This window comes from Copidosoma floridanum, unplaced genomic scaffold (assembly GCF_036245765.1).
Source record: "Copidosoma floridanum isolate Cflo_tuat_1 unplaced genomic scaffold, Cflo_Japanese_pri ptg000021l, whole genome shotgun sequence".
Lineage (NCBI taxonomy): Eukaryota > Metazoa > Arthropoda > Insecta > Hymenoptera > Encyrtidae > Copidosoma > Copidosoma floridanum.
In genome coordinates, this window is record NW_028321898.1 from 8,904,857 (window position 1) to 8,925,470 (window position 20,614).

The 20,614-nt window shown below is 31.1% G+C and overlaps 1 long non-coding RNA gene across 1 annotated transcript in view; it reads left to right on the forward strand.

The window, feature by feature from the left end:
• Nucleotides 1–11,560: 11,560 nt before the first annotated feature.
• Nucleotides 11,561–20,614, forward strand: part of LOC149374114 (uncharacterized) — a 98,255-nt gene continuing 89,201 nt past the window's right edge. The window contains exon 1 of the long non-coding RNA XR_016293203.1: nucleotides 11,561–11,904. This is a non-coding gene — a long non-coding RNA (uncharacterized LOC149374114). The remainder of the gene's footprint in view (nucleotides 11,905–20,614) is intronic.

Below are 20,614 nucleotides of genomic sequence, written 5' to 3' on the forward strand. Positions count from 1 at the left end.
CTAGACCGTGCCATAAGTAACTTTTTTTTTCCAAGAAAAATATAATAATAAATTATTGTTTTCTATAGAAATATTTTTCCTGAATCTCCTGGGCCGCGAATAAAAAAATTGTATCTATTTGTTCACATGTAATTTTGAAAATCGTGATTAACGATCAAAGAAATTTATTACGGCCACAGAGTATAACCACCGTTTTTTCATTTTTGTTACTTCTTTGAACATTCTTTTCTATACCTAATTTTAAGCCTAATTAGAATTCTATATTAAAATGTTAAAGTAAAGTAAAAAAGATACTATGAGAATGTTTTTTAAGGTTTATCGATTTTGATATTTTTTGCGATAAGAAACGGGGCTAAATAGTGTCTTATTAATTTATGAAAATGTTATGAATAAATTTAAATTTTTTTTTGTTCTCACTTTTAAACTACTTCAATACGATTTTTTTATTTTTATAACTTAAAAAAGCAAGCTCTACTACTATAGGGCTCTACCCCTTCTAGGCTATGGTCACCAACTACTATTATCAAAATGTTACTATAAGATTTATAATCTTTTCAAACAATCGAATTTTTATGCATGATACACTACGTCACTAGAACACAAAGTAGATACATAAGTGTCCATAAGGCGCAGTGGTAGGTTGGTGCCTGAGTTACATATAACGTCTTTCTTCTTAAAGGCACAAAGTGTAGTTTTGCGCTTGTTGGTACAGTTTTGGCCAAGTTAGTCACTTTAGGCCTGAGGGCAGGAAATTTTTTTGTACCCTTCAGGCCCAAAGAACTTTTTTGCCCGTAGGTTTAAAGTAAATATCAGGGTGCAAGAAAATTTTTACATCAATAAGCACTTTTAATTTTGTTGTGTCAAGCACAAAATGCTGAGAAAAAAAATTAAAAAGGCATTTTGGCAGTACCTGTTAGTGTAAGTGAGATAGAGAGTGCCATTGATCGTCTGCTTGATGCGCTTGCTCTCGTTTTATTATACTCATGTAGATAAGCATTTTTTAAAACTTTTCTTTATACTTTGCTCTTGTAGAAAATGACAAATTAATATTAGAGTTAGTATTATTTTGTCATCATTTTTAAGAAATGTCTTCTTTGGGGGTATAATTATTTTTAAATATAAATATTTGACCATAATGCAAAGTTCTGCCAGGGTCTTCCAATTGTGTGTATTTAAATTTTATTTTAACCCGTCCTTAGTACAAAACCAACCCAACAAAATTCGAGAACGTGCGCAACTACGTAGAGAAATCCGAAAATAGATAAAGAGACATAGAAAGTAATATACACGAACGTATTGTTAAACATGTATGTACCCATGTGTAAATAGGTAGTATAGACAGACTCTTCGCCTTGTATTATTGTTCTTTATCGTTCTCGTTGTTACAATGTTAGTGAATAAAAAAGTATAAAAATAATTTATTATTTGCTTATTTCTTATCTATAGTATTCACTGATAAAAGAACTTATTTGAAAATTTGAAAGGTCTTTACAGGTCCCTCGAGCCACAAAATAGCCTTAGAGATGATGGCACTTATCTGACGAAAACAACTATTTTTATCATAGACAAACAAATTCCACCAAATTTATTAACATATTTCTTAATATTTTACATCTCTTAGGGATCCCGAGACCCACACCTGTTTTTTCTATAGTATAACCTACATCATCGTATCTTAATTATTAGTAGAGGATAGTACGTGATTATTAGTAGATGATAGTACGTGATTTGGATAAAACATAAAAAAAAATTCTTTCAAGTCAAGTGATGTCACTGAACTGGCATGAAAATTTAAAGATGAAATTAAGCTTGAGGAACACTTAAATCAAACAGGTCAAGTAGATTTTTAAGACGAAATTTTAAAAGAATATATTTTAAAAGAATATGTAACCGTGTGACGCGTGACCAAATTGCGCAAAAATTTCGACAGTTGGAAAATTCACGCATATTGAATATAGACAGTGCTTATGTTGATAAAAGTTCAATAGGAGAAGAGTTTAAATGTTAATGCCTTAAACAAAGAGACAAAAAAATTGTTATTGTAGCTAATTATACGTCACCTAGTTCTTATTTTTACAGAATAATTCAATTTCTTGACGAACAACTATTAATGCATACAGACAAGGGTTCTGCAATTCTTAAAAAAAGATTATAAGGTTTTCATAGAGGTAAGTGACGATTTTAATGTTGACTTTTTTTTGAAAGCTGGTGTACAATTAATCCTATTTTTGGAAAAAAAAATTTTATTTAAATATTATTTATAACCCAGTCCAATCGACCACTTAATATAGAACAATCGTTGATGTCGTATTTGCTCATTATTTCGATGAAATAAAATCATTGATTTAAAATTTATATTTTGTAGACTACAAGCCTAAAGTCACTTGGTTAAGGTCCAAAATAACTTTTCAGTGTCAATAACAAAATGTTATGATTAATGAGCATGAAAAGACTTGGTATTTTTTAAAAAATATAGTGCTAATAAACAATGAAAAAAAATTATATTATTTAAAGAACGAACTTCCTTACAAAAAACCTTAATGAAGCTTCGCTTCTTTCATAGATCCCACGACCCACAGTTTTTTTTTACTGGGTTACTGCAACAGCATATTGATCTAGCCACCGCAACCAGCTATTCATCACCTGTGTGGGAGTGTATTGCCGCACCCTTTTACCAATTGCTTACTTGATATCATACCAAGGTCATACCATGAACACAGTGGGAATATCACCAGTGAAACACCGTGCCAGTTAAGCGGACACTTTCTGCACCAATGGTGCACTGGATCCACTCGCCACTGAGTAGCCTTTCCTTAGAGACGACTCCTTATTTCAGGACATCTACTTCTTGCTGGTTAAGCTAGCGCTTTCCAAGGGAGTATTAGACCCAGACTAATTAACATCCCTGGAAAAACGCCATGTATCAGGGATCACTCCTTGCTGGTAAGGAGGGCGATTCCTTCATGGCATTAGATTCACTAATCCCTACCTGTAGATCTGACGCTGTTTCACATTCTCCCAGGCCGAAAGCCCTGGAATAACTCTGAACAAGAGTTCAACGGAAAAATCTGCTCCTAAACAGCCAGGTTGCATCGGAACCCTTTTCGGTGATAAGAAAATTTGAAATACCTGCATTCACCAGGAATCAAACCCACGACCCCTAGAATAGCGTTGCGTCCTGGTGACTCTCGATGTAAGGAGTGTCTTTATCTCAGCCAAATGTCTAACATAATAAGGGTCTTGAAGCGCCAGAATGTGCCAGACTACCTTAGTGAGATCCTGGACAGTTTTCTTCAAGATCAAGTACTCCGAATCGATACAAAAGACGGACCAAGAGAGAGGCGTCTAACGTTGGGAGTCGCCCAAAGTTCTGCCCATAGATCCAACTTCTGTAATCTAGTCCATAATAAACTTCTGCACCTTAAAATGCCTTCAGAGGTCAAGCTGACAGACTTTGCTGATTACTGTATTGCACGGTAGAGTGACATCCCGAGAGGAGCCTGAGCGCAAAATACGGTGGGTGGTCACGATAGTGTCGGAGTAGCTTTGGGATCACCGTTTTAAATTGGTTATGGAAAACATAAAGATGGTCGTCCTTACCAGGCAAAGATGGTTCGGGGGCCACTTCTGCCTAAACGTTGTGGGTGAGGTAATCTATGCGAGTCCAGCAGTGCGCTAAATACGTTGTGGATCGACTCACGGCTCAAGTCCATCAGGAAAGCCACCAAAAAAGCCGCTAGGATCTCCAGGGTGCTTTCACAGTTAGTACTAGACATTGTAGGTCTATGGGAGGCCAAAAGGCAGCTTTTTGCATCGGTCTCTAACTCAAGCCTGTTGTATAGCACCAAGGTGTGGGCAGATGCGCTCTCTAGAAGGGACATCCAAGAGCACCTAACTTCAGTTCAGCACATTGGATCCCAGAGGATAGCATGCACCAATCGCATGGTCTCTTTAACGGCCATTATGGTGATAGCATTAATGATTCTCATTTTGTTGCTTGTGCTAGAGCAACGAAGGAAGATGCTATGCTGTGGCAACGAAAGCGATAGTGACAGGTGGGAGGAAACGTTGACGATGTGGCAACAGGAGTGAGATCGGTCAGGTATGGGTAGCTAGACGCACCGGTTGATACCATACCTACGGCCATGAGAAAAGAGAGGACATGAAAAGGTCAATTACTATCTCACCAAGTTCCTCTTCAGGCACGGCCAGTTTAATGCCTATCTCCATCGCATGGCAGTGAAAGCATCACCTATATGAACTTACTGCCCTGCGCTGGATGTTACCACTAAAAATACGTTCTTTGTGTGCAAGACATGGTACAGGGAGGGCTAGCAGCTGATAGACAAGTTTGCCGTGGCATCCACTTCCAAAACCATCATTGAAGGGTGGAGGGCAGTGGACAGTTTCGTTAGATCTGTCATCTGGCGTAAGAAAAAAAAGGATAGAGCCGCCACGCAGAAAGCGAGGGCCCCTGAGTTGGCCGTAAGAGGTGATAAGGTCCTTACGGTACGAGAAGTTGAATGTGGACTCAAGCTGTGCTAGGTATGGGTGCTTATCAGTGAGAGAAAGCATCAAGCACATAGTGGTGCTTGCAAAGATTGCATTCTACAAAGAAGCGCTAGATAAGGGTACTGATCCTCAAGGACCTCGAGTCCTTTTTAAAACTCAAGAGGATTGGCACCTCTAGCAACTGGTGGTAAGTTTGCCAGATGATGCTGTGAAACACGATGATCTACATGATGGCTCCATCCTGAAACAATGCTAACGCAGTTCCAGGGTTAAACTAAAGCCACATGGCATGGGAGATTTGGTAAGTATTAGTTGTCTAATCAAAAAAATCTCTGATTTCTCTCTCGCTGCCGTAGGGGCCTTATCAGTGGGTAAAGCCAGATAATAAGGCTTTGGTAATGGTGGGAAATCACATCTGATAAGGTTTCACGCCTTGTGCAAAGAAATCGTGGTGGGATGACTCATCTAGGCTTACTACCACTGAGGAGATTACATGGCAGTACTTGTCAAAGCATTGTTCGGGCCAGCGTGATTTGATGGGTTCTCTGCCTTAGTCATGGAAGTGTACGCCTATTGCTTGTAGCCTTGGTGCACTTGTGGCCTACTTACATAAACATGAACTACACATAATTACTACTTTTACATTTTGTACACAATGCTAGGGCAGTCTCTATAAGTACGGATGGAGGACAGTGGCAACTTCTGGCCAGCCCGAGAAAGTAGCACGTATTTTCGGCAACGGAGTAGGCTGCTGCGCTGCTTTTTATTCTTTGCAGATACATGTTTTTGAAAAAGAGTAGTGTTAACTTTCACTTGTTAACACGATCTTAAGAAAAATCCAAAATAAAAAACATCAATGAAAATCAAGTACCCCAGATGGTAACCTTTTAGAGGAAATCCGCCAGCAGTTTTTATCGGGTGCAAGACTGGGTTGCTGCTGCAGGCTTAACGGATTTTCGAGAGGGCCAAAAAGACGTACCTCATGGCCAATTAGGATTCTTAAGTGTTTCATGTTTTTTTTAAGATAAAAGACGACTAGTGAGTCCTTTAAGTATTGGTAGTAACATCAGTGAGGACAGCAATGTTACTGTCTTCAGCAATCAGATGCAAAAAAACTTGCCTGTATGAAAAGATTTAACGTTGAACTAAGAGCAAAGTGGAACCAAGAGATTAAGCAAGTTAAGTCTGCAGTTAGAGAGATTAAAAGATGCACAAAGCAATGAACGAAAATTATGGTACATGTCCAACGTAGTTTAGAATGGTCTAAAGCTGCTCTCAAACATCTAAAACCAGCAGCTATTACAATAAAAGAAGTAAATATTAAGAACAAGTACTACAGTAGATAGTGTAAGGAGAGTTTTTAATAACTACAATACAGCAAAAAAAAAAGATAATTTTTAGTGGCATGTTCAGAAAATAACTCTGAACACTGCCCTTAAAAAAGTATCACAGACAAATTGAAATCTCCTAGTATTAGGAGTGCTTCTATAATCGGTATGCAAAAGAATGAGAGAGCCTTTTTGAATGGTTCAATAAAGAGAGAAATATATATAGACATTTCTAAACATTTGCGCAATAAAGATAGACTTAAGAAACATGAAGTTTGGAAACTGGAAAAAGTCATTTATAGACTCAAGTTTAACTCGATAAGATGAAACGAGCGTTTTCATGAGGCTGCCTTCAAACTAACACAGTGAGCCTTGCCTTTACCCATGGTTAGAACTGGATAATTTCTTAGTCTTGATTCTGTATGTAGATAGTATTATAATCGCTAGCTATTGTGTAGGTAAACTAAATGACATCAGGATTGCTCTGTTACCTAAGTGTGAGATGTCAGATCTTGGTAAGGTCGGCAACTTTGTTGGGTATTAAAGTGAAGAGAGAAAGAAAACACAGAATAATTAAAATTAATCAGACAATATTTTGCCCGTGAACTGCAGAAAAAGTGCCCTGTTTTATAAAACATAATGATAAGTTATACAGCCATTTGTACAACGTTTATCACTATAGAAAAAGAAATCTTTCATAATCACTTTTATTACTCCAGCTTCTTCTTACACAGAAGAACGAATAATGTTAATTGGGATAAAGCGTACGTTGTGTATTAAATATAGTAGGGCTACCATAATACACAACTTTTTCGTCTAATAATTTTTTGATCATGGGTCTCAAAATCTCACTTTTATAAGTTTCGAATTCAATACCACGAAAAAAAAATTAAAGATGACGCTGGATTGATTGCTACAGCTTAATTTAATGATAACTAACAATATTTTCATGCTATATTATTATTATTAAGATTATTATTTCAGATTTTATTATTATAATTATTATTATTATTATTATTATCATTATAGTTATTATTATTATTATTATTATTATTATTATTATTATTATTATCATTATCGTTATTATTATTATTAGCTTAATCATTTTTCCCATTATTTCTATGACTATTTTTGTCAGTTTTGCTATTATTATTTTTGATAACATCATTATTGTTACGATTTATTATTATTCATTATTGTTATCAGTACTGTTATGCTTATCCTTATCTTCATAGTTATTTTTTTAAGACATTTAATTATTTTGGTACTGCAATAGCAAGTTTTATAATAATCAAACTAGTTATTACTAATTATTTTCAGATGTTATAACTATTAGTGAAATCATGGCGCTGTCAGACAGGAACCGTTAGGACTTTAGAACTGGAATCCGAGATGCAAGGTGATATTAATTTCAATTTTTCATGGTGGAGAAAAATATTTTGTATTCAAGTGCTCTTTATTCAAGCGCAAAACTTACCTATATAAATGTAAAAAAAAAATATGAATATGGAAGATTGCATAAGATTACAACTTTTTAACAAGAAACACAAAATATTAAAAAATTTTATCAGTTATTTAAATCAGGTAATTTTTTTTGAAGTATTTTAAAATTTTAATACTAGTTCACGAATACATAATAGCTTAATAATATGTAGAAACTGGTTTATTTAGTTCAGTGCTCTATTGAGCATAAACCAATTCAATCATGAATTTTATTGATTAGAAGTAATTCAATTTCGAAATAGAAATAAGAAATACCAAAATTGATTTAGCAACGCTAGAAAAACTGATAATCATTAAAGTTCTTATGATTCGTATAATTGCTGATCGTACATAAATCCATTAACAGCCACTTCTTAAGCTGTACCTTTAATATAATTTTCTTTTTGTGATGAGTTACTTCAGTTAGCTCATGTAGTTAGTTTAATTTTTAGTGATATTGTTAACATCTTGAAGGTCAAGGAATCACCTAAAATAGAAAAATTATTTTTGTTAGATCTTGAAAATTCAAAATAATTGATCATTTGAATTGCATTACACCGTTGTAAAAAGTTTTTGATAAATACATGAAGTGCTTTTTGATATTATGATTGTAAGTGAAATTTATGCAACACTGATTTTTACCATCACAATTATAAACATACCATTAAAAGCTCCCTGTGCCCAGAAGTAAAATTTGTGCAATATTAAATCTATGGCTAGGAGGAATATTCAGTTTCGGAATACTTTGAAAATTCTGATTTGACAGATATATTGTGTTTATAATACAAAATAGTTACATTACTACTTTTTAATTCACTCCATTATAAGTCATTATTAAACATACTATACTCCCGTTATGTTTCAGTAAATAAACTAGTAACACCATTTTTAGCCCAACAAAGAAATGAAAAATTAGATATGAAAACTTATGGTTTTTTATTATAGATAAAACAACTTATTAATCTTATTTCACAAACATCTGCTGGAATATTAACTCATTTTATCATATAAGACGTATCAAAAAATTGGCTTGGTTTGTTATGTTAGTTCTGGGTGTAATGTATCAATAGTAGTTAAGGGTATTCAGTACATTGGCCAGAGGTTCTACTTTACCAACTTCTCTATGGTGAAAAATTATGGTTAATAACTAATGATGTAGCTGTTTGAACCCGAAATAATGAAAAGAGCCCCTAAGCTGGCACTTTGAGGAATTAATCGATTCCTAATTCATTGAAATCAGGTGCAAACTGAGAGAGAAAATTTATATTTCCTAAGTATGAAAGACTGTAATGTCAGTATTCATAATCCAGAGTGCAAATTTTTTTCATAACAATAGCATTGAATTATCTGACATTTCAACAGAGCCTCTAAAATGAAAAGACAAACACCAGTCCTCTCATGGTTTTTGGAAATATACTGTTCAAAACATGAACTGAGGATAAGATACTAAACACATGTCGATTTATAGGTTAAGTAATGCCTTTTACGATAAAAATAAATTAATGAAATCCAATAATTGCAAAAATAAAAGAAGAGTAGCGTTTACCTTTTTATTTTAGAGGCCCAGTTCAAATTTCCGATAATTCAATACATTATGTATCAAAAAAAATTACATTTCCGGTTATGCACACCAACACAGTATTTCATGCTCAAGAATTATCACTTTTTTCTCTCAATTCGCAACGGATTGCATTGAATTTTGACTCAATTGATTCCTCGAAGTGCCAGCTTGAGGCTTTTCTCCTTATTTTAGGTTTAAGCAGCTAGATAATTAATTACTTACTATAACTTTTCACAATAGAGAAGTTGGTAAAGTAGAAACTCCGGCTGATATACTGAATGCCCTTGAGATTAAGGTTTTTTTAAATAAAATTTTTTAATTTCTGCTATTAAATTTTTTTTGATTCAAGAATTTTTTAAATAATTTTAATTGAATAGTCCCTTATGTAACGAACAAGTTCATTTACAACCTTACTTAAGTACATGTACGAAATAAGAGTTGGTCTTAAAAGCAATTATCGATATTTTTTAGTTTATTGCGATTATTCATGGTTTTATTAGTCTATCTACTGTAATAGTAGGTTATTTTTGAAAAAATATTTGAGGGACTTGTATTTACAGCAATTAATAGTTAAAAAGTAATTGGAGGAATTCATAATTTGTTTAGCTAAGCAGCTCTTCATCGATTTACATTAGTTTTAGTTTTATGTAATATTTATATTTCATTAGAGAGTAACTTAGACATACAGAGTTTGTTTATACATAGTACATGAGGATAACTTAAACAGAAGGCAAAAAACTGCTGAATTAGTCAACAGAAAAATCAATCTGAAATCCAACATCTAAATATGCAACATACTTATTGTTTTTGTGGTGTTACAATTATGTTGTTTTATTTACATGATACTTTTAACTTAATTAATATAAGTTAAATCTGATACTTAGTTTACTGTTTATTAAGAATACATAATAAAACACTATCCGATATGTTGTTACTCACTTCAATCGTACACAGAATTGTTTGAGGGCATATTTTTTGTAACAACATTTGAAATAACACTCTCAAAGTTTTATGTAACATTGACAATAAAAGTTTTAAAACCGTTCTGTTTGAAGTAAGCTTAAAACAGTAAAGCACGATGTTTGTTACGATAACGCCAAAGAAGTATATTTTTTTTAATGTTCTGCTACAATAATATTCAAGTATTATTAGTTGACTGAACGTTAGCCTGAAAACGGAAAACTTTTTTTTTTATTGAAACAAAAAAACTTTATTTTAAATTTTATGTAAAGCTTTTAATCACTATGAGTATTTGACCTCTTAACTTATAACATACCATAAGACAGGTTTACTGGCACATCATTTAAATATTTTCACTTATGATTGAACTATCACAAAGGAAATTAAGATTTTTAAAAAAATTTTAAGTAAAGAATCATTATTACCAAATATGTATTTATTGCTGGCTGGTAAGGAGATGATTTTTCCGAATGTAATGTTTTAGAAACGTCTAAAATGTTATCTTTTCAAAGTACAAATACTTATAGTATAAAGTATTTTTACCACACACTTATATACGTTATAAAATAAAGTAATGAACTTCAAAACTAAGCTGTTGATTAGTGTCTGAAAGAAGAAAAAAATCATAGACTTTATTATAATTTTTTTTTTACTTACTTTTTTTATGCAAAGACCAACAGTTTGTTAGCTCTTAAAAAAATAAAATATAATTGAGTTCTTATTTGATTTTAAGTCATAATAATGCAATAGTCATGTTGCAAACATAATTATGTATAACGTTCAGGAAGTAATACTAAAAATGTATAGCTTTATCATAAATGATTATCTTACTATCCATTGTATTATTGCACCACTGAAAAAATTACATAATTAGTACAGTTTGTATAAGTATTTGTTATTAAACAACCATATCTAATATGCTTACCTATTGGAACATTGACTATAAGAAAATACTTTTTGAAAATCCCATTATTAGCCAGAACTTTAGTTAGAAATTATGCGAACAGCACGTAAAAGTACTTTTCACCAAATTACGTGTATTTGATAAATTATGAATAATATTTGTACGAATTATCCAAAATGTAAGGAAGTATCTAAAAAGCAAGTATCAAATGTCTTATTTTAATTAACTATTTATTTATAAGACTATATTCGACAAGTAAATGTGTTGCAAATAATAGATGTGTTTGAAAAAACGTTACGTTGCCTATGAATAAATATGTTGAATGAAAATATTGGTTAAAAAAATATTACACCAGAAGTTATGTTTCAAAACATATTATTCTGCAAAATACATTTTTCTTATACAGTTTGCATAAGTGTGGTTTGAAAATGTAACACACTTCTAGTTTTATATGCACACTTTACTTGATAAAAAAGTGTTAAATTTTTGTTTTACCTCACAATAAGATGTTAAAAAACCAGCTCTTTATGTGGTTAATTGTCCATTACTAAAAGGGGTGTCCACCCCATGTTGATCGACATCTTTCGACAAAGTACGGAAATACTCGGTATCTGTACTAATAATGTGATATATCACGAAAAAAGCGTGCTTAAGGTGTTTCTGTATACCCAGTATGGAATATTTATGTAACTGTTACAGTTGTTAACCTTTAAAAACAATAATCGACACTTTGTCAGCAATTAATTCATAAAGAAATTACAATGCTATGTTCTTTTTAAAACTCGTAAACTTTTATAACATTTGAATAACTTAAGTTATTGTGAAACATCTACAGCTGACAGCAATATTTAAAAGTGATTAAAACTGTTTGGTGTTATCAGAAGGAACGTAAAATGGTTTTACATTTATCCTCACATTATCATCAATTTTGCCACAAATGCTATTACAATATTTTTTTTGTAAAGTAACTTATAAGTTGCTCTTGCCCTAATAAAATGATTAGATGACATTGGAACTACTTTTTCAGTTAAAAGAGAAAACATCACTTTCGAACATTGCATATAAATGCAGATTATTTACAAATGTATGTTAATAAGTACCTCGACAATCGGAATATTTACATGCTACTTAAATTATGTCTCTTCTGAGTGTAACAGGTAAGGTATAGTATTTTTAGAAATAATTCAAACTTAAGATTCAAAGTGACTACATTTAAGTACTTGGAACTTGACAAATAAAAGATGGTTGACTTATTTGCCTTCATTCAAAAATATGATTATTAAAAAAACGAGTACGTAACCGTGAAATTTGAATGTAAGCTACACTTGGATATTATGGTATTTAAAACTGCATTACGACAGCGTGACACATAAATATTCCTGTTCAGTGAAATTTTTTGGTGTGCTTAATAAACCTCTTACTCGTCATTAGAGTACACTAATTCAGATTTTTGAATACATCTAATATTTTGATAGCTAAATACTAAATTGTTTTTAGGTAAACTGATTAATCGGACAATAATCTACTGATTTCTTTACGTTTTGTGACTTTGTAAATTTGACTTTTGTCATTATCGTTCATTTCTTTTGAGCATTATTTCTATCATCAGCAAATAAACTCTTAGAAGTACATAAATAGTAGGATACAGAAATAATAAAGAATGAAATGACTGTGTACTGCTGTTACTGTAACAAAATAAACTTTTTGACAGACTCATAAGTTTTAAGATGAAATATGATTTTGATAATAAAAAAAATAAAAAAGTAATAAACTAAAGCAATATTGCATGCTGCAATGTGTACTCTATTTTTTTACTTTTATTAGTTACCAATATCCTATCAATGAATTAATGTACTAAATCACAATGAGAGAAAAATTACTTCGCATTCGTCAAAGCAAATATTTATACTGTTGCTTGGTATAATCTTAGGAAAAATAATACACTCAGATTAAATTTGCATATTTTAATCCATCATTTTAATAAAGGAATTGTTTGAACATTTTTTTTCAAACAGTTTTGCAAAATGTTTATTTTGACTCGGAAAATTTTTTTTTAGGATCTTTAAACTAGAAACAAAAAATGTTTAATGCAACTATTCTTTTAAATTAATACTTTTGATGATATAAATTGTGAAAGCTTAAAAGAATGCGAAAATGGCTATCTTCATCCATGAAAAAGAATATGAAAAACCAATCATTTTTATGTTGCCAAAGTTCTTAAATATTCTATAAACGTACTTAAATGTATTTTTAAGCCATTTTAAGCTACTATTTTATTGTAATCCGTTATTTTTCAATTCTGTTTTGGACTCTTTAAAGTATATTAATATATTTCGAACGAGAGATGTGAATTGTTATACACAGGTATGTTTTTTCATAGCTTTAGAGAGCCCAAAACAGATTTAAAAAACACTTCGGGAATATATTCAAGGATGTTTATAGAATATTAAAGAATTCTGAAAACATGAACATTGATGGTTTTTCGTACCTTTTTATGGATAAAAATAATCATTTCTGCACTTTTTAAATTTTAATAATTAATACCTCAGAAAGCATCAGCTTAAGAGAAAATTGTGGGAGACTTTTTTTGTTTGTAGTACAAAGATCCTTATATAAATAAACAATTTGCAAAACTTGTTTAAAAAAAAATTCGTTAAATTATTTTGTATTAAAATTTGGACCTGGAAATATGCAAGTTTGATTTCAGAGGATTATTTTGCATAAGTTTATGCAAGAAAACTGAGTACAATATTTTATCCAACAAATGCGAAGTTATTCCCTTTAATATACAATCTCTTATACTCATCCAACGAAAATCTACTTAGACCTACAAAACCTTATGTTTTGAAATTCTTTCTTTAAGCAACAGTACCTGAAAAATACTGTTAAGACATCGGAGAATGATAAATGGTAATTTATTTTAATGTGTAATGAAAGGTTTAAATTTTGCTTTTCTAGGATATCTCATAAATTTTTGTAACTTTTTTCAAATAAATTTTCAGAAGTTTGCGGAAAATAACTAAATTTTTAAACATTAAACTAATTAAGAGTTATAAGTGCATAACCTAAGAAGTTTATTGTTGTGCGATTTTATAGTTCTATTAATTTATATTAAGTACATATCCCGAAAAAATTTCACCTTTACAGCTTTCTGACTAAATTGAGTATTTTAAATCTCCCTAATCTTAAAAACGGGAGCCTGTACAAACATTAGTATTTTGCTTTAAATCTAAGATCAACCAAGCCAGAAACGTTGCTTAATAATACAAGCTTAAGGGGCTTACTGTGGTATAGGAAACATGTTTGGAAGAACTTTTTTTAAAGCTTAGTTGGAAAAAAGTTTTTTTAAAGATTTCCAATGACCCATTGCCACAGTTTTCCCAAACCAAAAAAAAACTTTTGACTAACTTTATATCAAGTTATATTTAATTTTTATAAAACGTGGGCTATCATATGTCAATTAAAAACAAATTTATACAAAAGTTAATACAAAAATTTAATAAAGTTTGAAAAAATTTTACTGTATACAATTAGAAAGAAAATAAAAATGTTTTGTTCATTTAATTTTGGAATAGTTTTACATTGACCAAGTTTAACAAACCATTTGTCAAATTTTTAGTATTTTTATCTCATGGATAAAAAAGGTTTTTTTTTAACAAAAACGTCATAACTATCATTTATTACTTATAAGTTAATGAACTACATTTTTTACATAGACAATAAAAAACATAATATACAGACTTATTACGCTACTGGTTTAAGATTTAACTACCTTGAATATAAATGGATTACGGTAAGAGTACAGCTGGGAGATCATTTGCCCCGATGAATGAAACGTTACTCATGCATTGAATCCGTGTATCCTAAAAAAACAAAAAAAATTCACAAAGATCAAAGATCTTTTGAATAAAAATACATTCTGCAAATTTGTAGTAAAAAGACAACTTATCTGGTTCGGCTCCGTTGTAGAATTGATTGAAAAATCCATGATTACTTACTGCAGTATGCGAACAGCTACCAGCACACGTTTGTCTCTGCACCTGAACTAGCAGCATTCGAATAAATACATCCAAGACAGAGATAATCTGAAAATAACTTTTAGGTAACCGTTGAACTTTATTATTACAATTATCATAAATTTAGCATTGAGCATATCGAAGTTAAAAATATTTTCAAAAATCAATTCAGATTTGGCAATTTTATCATAAAACTAAATTTACGTTAAATGGTGGTATAAATGAGCTGTTGAACATTTACGTTTGGTTAAAAGACGTTTACGTCTAAAAAAAAAAAAAACCAAATTTTAAAACGAAAGGATTTAGAAAAATTATTCTAACCTTTTGTCCACTTACGCATTCATCCAACAAAGAACTGCTTTCAACCGTCAGACAATAAATTAATTGAACCCGTAGAGGAGCAACATACGCAGAACTTAGCAGTGTCCCCATCAGAAATCCCAGCTTACACGTTTGTTGAAAATGGCATGATAAAGGTTACAAGGCTGCGGACTTACAAAATTGGAGGCAACGTTACAATCCATTTAGCACTTTAAAATCAAACATTGCTCTTCAAAATGTAAATGATAGTTTGGTAGGCACTTTCATTTGCACGCGTGAATATGACCTGGAGAGGTTATTAACAAGAACAACTACAATAACAACACCTGGGAATTGTTATTTTTCTTTATAAGTGACATCAGATTCTCCTCAAGTTTTTCTGAATCCGTTGTATTACTTGGCTGAGAAAAGGAAGAACTATTCAAAGCTGATCTACAAACTGAAAGGCTGTCGAGACGCTGTAACGTAAAAATTTTTTGACATCATAAGTACACACCGACTGTTTGTCAACACCGAGCGTTCGTTTGTCAAACATATACAGTATATAAACTGTCGCTCAATTTTTTCATGTTGAGGAAAACTGTGGGAACGGATCATTGAAAATCTTTGAAAAAACTTTTATTAAGATCCAAGCTGATTGTATACCCTTCTCTTTTCATAACGATAAATCTTATAAGTGAATATACTCGCTCATGTGCAATTCGAGTCTAGTCATCTGATTGCTTCGTTTTCATAAAATTTTTGGCAAGATGTGCTACTGTACGTTACAACATCTTATAAACTGTAAAGCTAGGCCTTCTGAAATTTGAGATAATGCTTCTTAATATAGTCAGCTTCAACATATTAGTTTTTTATGAAAATCTATAGAAAATCGTCAAACGAGTTCTATTAGAATACCTATCTTTGGCAGTGAGCTCGCGACAACCTCGTCATAAGAGCCCGTGTATAACAGAAAAACTTATGATTTTTTTTCTCCAAACACTACGAAGCTAGTTCCTCTAAAATTTCAATATGTTACGTGTAGTGATGAAATAAGTGTCTTATAATTTTTTTTTAATTCTATAGAAAATGAAATATTACGATAACTCCCTGAAGGACGTTCCTACTTACTGAAAATAATCACCGAAGTTGACGAAAATCGAGTATATAAATAATCAGAGTATCTATATTACACACGTTTTTTTACAACATAGTTATAACACTAATTTTTGAGAAATGTGACAGCGATAATGCAATGGTCAACATACGTACTCTTATGGGACAGTTGTAAATTTTTGCTTAAATAGTGTGATGGAAATCACACAGGACAACAAAATTTGAGGTTTAGAGATAATGAAGTGTGAGAAACAATTGTGGAAAAATTCAACTGTTGTCATAATCGATGCTACGGAAAAATTTGTTACAAAATGATAAAAATAACGTAAATTAAATACATGTGGCCATGTTGCATCTACAGCTAGCAGAATCTAAAATTCGGAGCTGTAGTGTCACTTGGTGATATTTTTAAAAAGTCAAAGGGTGTATCTGATTTCATGAAGTACCTACTTTTCGACACCTATCTATCTTTCCTGTGATATTTTTCTTTAGACGTAAAAACACAAGCACATCACATGTATGTGTATACATACGTAGGTACTCGAGACACCAAGCTGAGAACAGAAGTATAGACAACTTTAAATGTAGCTTTTATATATACATATATATATATATACATTTTACATATACATACATACATATATACACACACTCGCGCGCGCACATATATATATATATATATATATATATATATATATATATCAATTAATATGTGAGGTTTCCAGCCATCAACTTGAGGTCAATAACGTAGTTAGCTACTAAAAAAAGACAAAAGTAGGCAACGTCGTTAATTGCAGCTTCGTCGATCAGCTAAGTTAAGCCGCATTTGGTGTGGGTAGTACTTGGCAGGGTGACCTCTCAAGTCTCATCGTTTGCCTTTACTGATCAACTAGATGTTTTTTTTCTGCCTTGGTAACGTGAGAGGTAAATGTACAAGAAGACAGTTCTAATGGTTATACGTAGACAACCACGTAAGACTTAGTCAATGTACCGATTTTCCATACTCCATAACTTAAAAAAAAACTTATAACAATGTCACTTGACTCACATATTTTATTATCTGTTATTTTCAATTGTTACCTTGAAAAAATATAAAGCGTTATAATACCAAGACTCAAAGATATCTAAAGTCTATGTTATACAGATATTTCTAAAAATGCAGTCGTGTAACAAACTATTAACCTTAATTGTATTACATCAAGACATGAAATGATAGTGCATGTGAACGCTTGGTTTTTAAAATCTTCGATAACCCAAAAACTTAATGCTAAGTACCGCGATAAAAAAAAAATATTTGGTAGCTCGTAAAAATTAACAATAAGTATAATAATATAAAAAAGTTTACCCCACAAAATCACAATTTTGTAAAATAACAAAATAAGCTCAAATAAAAATAAAAATAGAGATTTAAAAAAATTGTCGGAAATAATAATAATTGCTATTTATATTTCACCTTAATGTATTCACTAATTTACATTCTAATTTAAATAAGTAAATAGTATTATGCAAGACAATAAACTTTCAATTTTGACAAACAATAAAATATTAAGAGAAGAAAATATATTAATTTTATTAAATCTACTTTTCTTGTTTAAATTGTTTTTGAATATCTTTAATTTGTTCTTGTAACTTTTTCTTAGCATCTTCTTTTTTTTTTTTTCCTCTTTTAATTGTTTTTTTTTTTAATTGTTTCTCTTCCTTTTTTTGTTGCTCTACCTCTTTTTTCAGTTGCTGCTTATTTAAACCTTTAGAGGATATTTTTCTATCAGTCTTTTTTCCCTTTTTTTCTTTCATTTCGTAGCTAAAATCAGTAAATATTGTTAATTAAGTAGGTAATTACAAAATAAAGAGATCTAGCACTGCTCACTTTTGAGGTTATGTGTACGATTTATTACTGTATGTCAATAATTAACCTACTATGAAGCTAGATATCGATTACAATAACTTCACTATTGATTAAAACACACTGTATTCACTTTTACATAACAGAATACAAGATTTGCAAGTAAAAACAACAACTTTGCTGTGTCTCATTTATCGGGCCAAAGGTATAAATATGAAGTGTACGTAAATACGGTACATGCATTATGCTGTACCATTAACTGGGACCTTCAAATTTTAGATGTATGTATATTGAGACATGGTTATAAATAAAAAATCTGCATTAAAAATACTGATCTTTGTTTTTAAATATATTTAGGAATACCTTAGTTCATGAAAAAAAAAACATATCTTGACAAAGAATTCAATTTAAGTAAGAAAAAACTCAGTAAAGTGAAAGTCACAATAGGCGCAGATTCATATGTCCCATAGTGCTGCAATGGCCGAGTTGCAATAAACATTTTTTTTGTAACATTCTTTACGTACTATGGCCTTGAAAAAAATATATATGATAAATGTTTCCACGTATAAGTTAACAAAATTTATTTACATTTCTATATACTCTCCATTATTTAAATGTTAATTAATTTCAAAACATCCCATTAATTGGGACGTTGTCTCACAATCGGGACATTTACCTTAGATTCAATCTAACAGTTTTTGTATGTCCCATAAGCCGGGACTGACTGAGTGGGACAACTGGGCCATGCTGTTTTTTGATGTGCCATTAATTGGGACCTCATATTTTTCTCCATTATTTCAAATTAAATTATTATTGCGATCTTATTTATACACTTAAATAAATTTTTTATTGCTAGAACACATGATTTTACATTATAATACGAAAAATTTTCTGGTTATATGTATTTTTCAGCTTCGAATAGCTTATTTCACATATAAATTCGCTTAACCCTGTCTCACAATCAGGACATTTACCTTATCAAAGATTGTACTAAGTTTAAAGATTCATTAAAAATGTACTAAAAGTTTACTCGTTAATGACCAATCACGATTGACTACAACAAGTAAAAGCATTGATATTTACTAATCATTTACATACCACTGCCGTAAATACAACAACTAAATTTTTTTTTTCAACCTTACTGTCTTTAGTTTCCTAAGCTTCCAGTAATACAGCACCATCATATTCAATACCAAGCTGCACAATAAGTATTATAGAATATAAAACAAGTATACATGCCCTCTTAAGAGTTGCATGACGACGAGAATAATAAACACAATTAATAGCTTGTACGAGCATACGTCTCAATAAGAACATCTACACACAGTTTCGCTATATGCAGTAATCTAAAAGTAAATGTTTTTCGTAGTTATAATACATTTTTGTAACTTAGAGCATGGAGTTATCATATTAAGAGAGTTTGTATTATTTTTTCTAAATAAAATTTTTTTTGCCATCAATCATCAAAACTATGCGTTGTGTGACTTTTACAGTAAAATGAGAGAGGTGAAAATTAAGAGGTTTGAAAAATTTTCTATTCAAAAAAATGTGCAAGTTACCTGCTTGAAAGATAGGGACGAGTCTCGCTGGTGCAAAAAAATGCAAGTCACACAGATGTTAATCAGTACGAGTCCCAACTACCAAGAATGTAATTTTCATTGTGAAATGTATAAGTTTCGGAAAATTTAAAGAAAGTTGATCCAAAGGGTGCATAAATGTATTTTATTCCATTTCTTCACCGAAAGTACGACTTGTTAGCTCTGATTTCGAAGGAAAAAATGCAACATTTCATCACTGTTAAGAATCATATTTACTTCCTATAGAAGGGTATTTTATCGTCCTCCACGTGGTTGGCACTCCCTTGTTTAGCTTAGAGGGAAATTTTCACGTGGGTGACGTTAAACTACTTTCCTAAATAGCAGTAAATGCGATACATAACAGTAAAGTCAATAATAACATAGTAAGTCATACTTTCTTTTTACTAGTAGAAAAGAATGATATTTTTTTTCGAAATTAAAAAAATACGAGTTCCGTGAGAGCGAAAAAATATTAGTTTCAACTACTAAAAATGTTAGTTTTTATTGTGAAATTCTTTGTGGCTTAAAGAATTTTATGTTAATAGAAATGGTTCAAAAAGAAATGCTTTCTTGCATTCATTAATTACGAGTATTGTTAGAGCAAACAAAAAAAAAAAAAACAAGTCCTAATAGGGCAAAAAAATAACGGGTTTCGATATCCAAAAAAAAAGAGTTCTGACGGCAAAAGACCAAGATTTTCATAGTAAAATTTGTACGTTTCGAGGAGTTTGATTTCAAGTCATACAGTCCAGACGTATTTTTTCTCACCTTGCAAATTGTGAGTTCTGTTACGGCGAAAAAAGATTAATTGAGTAAGACACGAGTTATCAATACAAAAATAATACATGAAGTTAAGCTATCTGTTGAAAAAAATTAGCTTATTTCTCAGCTGATAAATTAAACGATTTGTGATGCCAAACTGTCAGCAGAATTTTTGTACATCAAATTTTCTTTTTCTTAAATTTTCTTTACTAACAATCATTGTTTATTTGTATTCAACTATTTGAAGCATATA